The sequence below is a fragment of the Perna viridis genome, chromosome 3, assembly GCF_037379345.1.
Source record: "Perna viridis isolate PV_CMFRI_1.1 ecotype Kerala chromosome 3, ASM3737934v1, whole genome shotgun sequence".
Classification (NCBI taxonomy): Eukaryota; Metazoa; Mollusca; class Bivalvia; order Mytilida; family Mytilidae; genus Perna; species Perna viridis.
The window spans coordinates 15,999,076-16,004,579 of NC_142447.1; the positions used below are offsets into that span (position 1 = coordinate 15,999,076).

The 5,504-nt window shown below is 31.5% G+C and overlaps 1 long non-coding RNA gene across 1 annotated transcript; it reads left to right on the top strand.

Annotated features, from left to right (window-relative positions):
- The first annotated feature begins 1,729 nt into the window (after positions 1–1,729).
- Positions 1,730–3,106, top strand: LOC148621175 (uncharacterized). The gene is made up of 3 exons (XR_015921105.1): positions 1,730–1,802; positions 2,144–2,222; positions 2,893–3,106. It is a non-coding gene; the product is annotated as an uncharacterized LOC148621175 (long non-coding RNA).
- The last annotated feature ends 2,398 nt before the right edge of the window (positions 3,107–5,504 follow it).

Here is a 5,504-nt window from a genome sequence, read left to right on the forward strand (position 1 = left end):
ACATTTTTTTTCGGCCTTGGATATTTCTCATCAACTGACTGGCAAGTACTGATAAGTTAACTACCTATATGTCTTACATGCATTGAAAAGTGTTGATTTTATCCAAAAAATATTTGGCTGGGCCAAAAATTCAGCAAATGCTGTAGGCTGAGCAATGTGTATCATGCAGATCACAAATTGAATCACTAGGTCACAAATCGACTTTAAATCACGTGATAATGTATTTAATGAATGGGCGTGGTCACATGACAACTAATTACCCCGACTACATCATGACCCACATTCACAGGTATGACTATGCTGGGGACTTCATAAACGCTTCGATGCTTTACACCGATGTCCTGGCTTTACAATGCACGAAATGAAGGGTGTAGCGGATATACGGAAAGTGTTATCAACACTTTATTATTTATTCAACTTTATTATAGTGTTATTTAATTAGCTATCTTTTCACAGACACATAGTTCGGCGGAACAATGGCTAATGCACTTTTGAGGGATTTTATTAATAGTATTATTCTAGTCAAATTTTGGACTTCCGCTCTTGCTTTTTCATTGTTTTCAGATTTTCCGTTTTAGCTATAGGACTTTAACTGCTGAAAAAGTAGAATTGATGTATTATTGACGTTATACTTAAAAAAAGAGCAAGAAACAACATGTTATAATTGGGTTTTTCTGCTCATGACATACTGAAATGTATGTTTAGTATGACCAATTTTTGTGCGCATAAAATCGAACGGAAATATGTTTTCGAAATCATTTGAAAACCATAATTTTCACGTATGAAATCCTATGGAAAACTGAAACTAGTAATTACCGAATGGGTTTTGTTTACACGTTTTTTTTCAGTTATGCTTCTTTTTAGTTTTTTTTTTACAATTTTCCTACCAAAAAGAAAACTATAACAAATCTAATTATCTTAGTTTTATCGTAGTTTTTTTTTACAAAAAACAAATGCTAGAATATTCCTGTGTACATGGCACTAGCAATAAACATTCGACATGCATTTCCATTTATGCGTCTGGTTTTAAGATTTTGGATGGTTGCAAAACTTGTCTTACTTTGAATTTTGTGTATTCACTTCATTTGAAGGGAGTACAACTCGATATTGCTTTTATAGTAAGTGCTAGTTAATAGTATACCATCCACATAAATGCTGCACATTTAGGAATTCAAGCCAAGCAACGATTTGTACTACCACAGAATACCAAAGAAGCTACCACGTTTCATACAAGGAAATTGAGTCAACAGTACTTTTCATTTGTCATTATACAAAGCAGAAAACGATCTCCAAAACGCATTTAAATGATCAGCTACAGTAGTAAATAAACTTAATACCAAGAAAAAACCTGACCCATTTTATAAGTGTGTGTAAATTCAACTGCATCTGAATATTTTTACGGATATTTTCCAATAATTACTATTAATACACAGGTGAAAATATTGTATGTTGGAATAGCTAGATTGCCCATCACATCTATGCATTTGAAACATGCTGCTTAGGTAAGCCATTACTGAATAACACTGTACACAAGTTTTGAATTAGGTTCAATTTACCAAATTTGGACTCGGCTACAAATTAAAAAAAAGCATAGCTTATCCGTGGTGCACTTTTTAAACCAATAAAGTTTATTTACAATTAATTTGATGAATCAGACTTTTTAAATAATAAAAATGAACTTTCTTACAAAATTAATCATCATGATGGATCGAAAAAAATTATAGCAGAATAAGTACAAATATTGTGAACAAAGATTCCTTATTTCACCTGTAACTGGTCACTTAGATTGGACTGTCGGTCAGGTAAGAACTTTATGCACAAATCACGAAAACTGAACAAGCATACTTTTAACATCAAGTAACTTTGACGGTGCAATGGAAAAATAAAGATTTCATATACATTTACTATTATGACGTATTTATATGATAATGGTGTTTTACATAGGTCTTTACTTTATATGTTGCCTTTATTCAGCAAGAATGGCTATAATATTCGTTATATATTTTTCCACTTTGATATTTACTGAAAATATTAGCTTGAATTATTGGTATAGTTTTGTGTCTAAACCAATTAATCAAATTGTATAAAACTGACTTTGGTAATATACAAAGTGAATAGTCTAAACTTTTCACTCTGTTTTTAGAAACATTACTTCGGCATGAAACTTCTTGCTGTTATTTTTGTGCTAGTCGCAGCATCGTTATCAGAGGCTTGGCTTCCAGGTCAGTTTAATGAATTAGTTACACTGTTTGCACCAAACCAAAAAGAGACTGAGAATTATCATTGGGACATGTGCAACTTTGACAATTTATTCATTTCAAGTACTAGTCCATATAATATTCAGACTCTGCCTTACTCTATGGTAAAGTGATTCATGGTGTAGAAAAACCCATGGATCAGATGATGCTTTTTTGATCTACATATGCTTTATTGTTATGATTATAGTCCTTTTTGTATTTAGATCTGTACTTTTGAGAAAACTACACTTTTACCTCCCACTGAAGTCAACAAAATCAAACCAAATCAAGAACGGAAACTTGCAAAGTGCTCATTTTATTTACAATATATATAAATTTTATCTCAAAAGCGCAACCCTTAAATGAAAAACTAAGACTGTTTATGTGATCTATAATGGTTTCTGAACAAGAAATAAAACTGAATTCTATCAGAATGATATCAGATATCAGATATTATATCGAATGATAACTACTAACTTAGAGATCAGGTCATGTAGAGAGTTCAAATAGATATTTCAAATAATAATAATAATAGATACTTTATACCGGTACTCTTTATTTACTTACATGTTTACAGAACACTTATATTTGTTACTCATGTTTGCATTCCACATACTTAATCTTTGCTGCCATAGATTATTTACTTATATTTCAGTTCCTAGAGCACCAGGTACCAGCATCCGAAACCCGTTTAACTGCTACCGTACTATCAATTGCTTCGGACCCAACTCCCAACTTTGCGCAAACGATTGCAAAAGATTTCTAGGTTGCCGTGTTGGGGCATGTATTGGGAATGCCTTCTGCTGTTGTGAAAGATGCCCAATTGGCGGAGGGGTTGTACTAAGAAGAAATAAAAGCTAGAAAGAGTTGTTTTTGTGTTGTTTTTTTGTTTTTTCATGTGTAAGATATTTATCTAAGCGGTATCTTAGTTTTATTGCTGATTACATGTATATTAATTAGACAAAAGAATTAGTGTTGTATACTCTGTTTATTTGTAATCAAAACAAATGGGGATCGATCGCAAGTAAATATACAATTAATAAATACAATAGTATTGCCTTGACTTGAAATAAAAACAATATACAGAAGAAGTTGTGAATGGAAGTGATACGCGAGTCTGAGCCAAGCATTTTTTACCAAATCGTACCGAATTCGTACATTGTTTTTTAGTCAATAATTCTTAATCATTTAAAAAAAATGAAGTTTTAATGTTTATACGACATGTTTGATGATATTTTCCCCACCAGTGGCCCTCGATAGTGACGCTATGATGAACAGGTAGTTAATGCAAGTAAAGGAAATTTGGCAGATGTTAGTATATAAAGTCAATGAATTTTGACTTGCATTTAGAAATGATACATTATTGCAAACTAAACAAATATGGCATATAGGTATTCTTTTTTCTTCAAGATATAATGAAAACAGAAATAAAATCAAATGATTTAAAAATCTATGCTACTACAGCAAATATTTCTGCAACCAGAACTTTTTTTTTTCATTAAAGATGATTCAAGGAATAAATCAATTAATTTTCCTAATGTAAATTGTTATGATAGCTTTATGATATCGTTAGCAAAAATTCAGTCATAATGCAAAAGACCTTGATAAATAAGGAGTCCAACACCCACCATCTAAGCTTTCTAAAGATAAACACAAAGACGCATGGGTGGACATATTTTAGAGCGACTCCTACCCGGCCTTTGGATACGTCTAAGAAGGTATATATACGAAGAAGTCCGAAGCCCATCTTTCAAAACACACTACTTGAGATGCAAAGTCAAACTTCACCAACCAATCAATTCCTTTATATCAATAGGAGCAACATATACTTTTTTGAAAACTTCTATGATTTTGCCAGAACGTATGATATGGATAAATATCTCTTAATTCAACAACGGTAAAAGTAGCTCAAATAATCCCAAGAAGTCTATCTGCAAAGAGACATAGGACGTGTTTTGAGCACTACCTTCTTAACGAACGAAAAAGTGTGTAATGCTCTCAGTTACAAAACTGCATAAGAGGGATATATATTAGTATATTAGTATTTTTTTTTTATCATAAATTAGTTTTATTTATTCATAAAAAAGTTATTTAGTTGTTAAAATTAAACACGAATACTTGTAACATAAATATTAAACATGCAATTAACAGAATGCAGCGAAAAGAGCCAACAGATCATTTTTTTAGTAAAATTATAAATATATATGTATTTCTTGTGTTTCAACGTTGGGCCAACAGAATATCTCAATGTAGTTGCAACACAATATTTGCTTTCATATGTCTGGATTTGCTTTCTTGTTTTAATTTTATTGAGATTGACATACATTTTTGCATCAAAAATGACATGAAATCTGTTTTAACATATGTTTTACCAAATTTGTTTCGAAGTTGGTTCAATGTTGACTCACCATTGGCTCTGGTTTGGACAAATTTAGAAAATGCAAATTATGTAATCATGGTTTTGATTTAAAAGTGAAATTTAACAAACAGCTTCTAAAAAAGTTATTAAGTACCACTCCAGCTAAGAAACATGCAAAATGTGATACATGGTTGGAAAGTCCACATATTTTTTTTTATATTTTGTTTAAAATGCTTTAGTAAATAGAAAATAACATGTGGATTTTCGTAGAACCCTTGTTCAAAAAGAGATATAAATTATATAGAATGTACTGTTGAATTAAAAATGAAGGGAGATAACTGTAAATGACACTAAGCACAGTAGAAACCATTCGATTTTCAATGTGAATTATATCCTTAGAGAAGACAGACTGGAATGAATTGTTTAATATATCATCTTGTAGACCTATAAAGCAAATTAATAAAAAAAATAAAAATGTGTAGCCTTTTTGGGTTGTATCACATATTACAGAATTTGCATGATTCTTACAAAAACTGATACTTAAAGTGAGACATAATATTCAATGGTTATTCTGAATGTAATAGCGCCAACGTTGGGTCAACATTGGGCTTATGTTGAACCTTTTTACAGAATGAAAACAGTAAAAATTTCAAAACGTCATGTTTAACCATTGGCTTGTCAGGTAGAAACCATTTTGGTAAAAATAAATCATGAGGAAATATTTTCAATATCCACTCTCTGCAATAATGGGCCAACGTTGTCTTGTCAACGCCAACTAAGAGCCAACAAAAATGCCACCAGCCAACATTGGCCAAACAAAGTCATGATGTCTGGGAAGGCAAAACAACACGGTTGTTTATGCCTGCGACGATTGCAACAAGAAAAATCTTTGGCATCGCTAGACATAC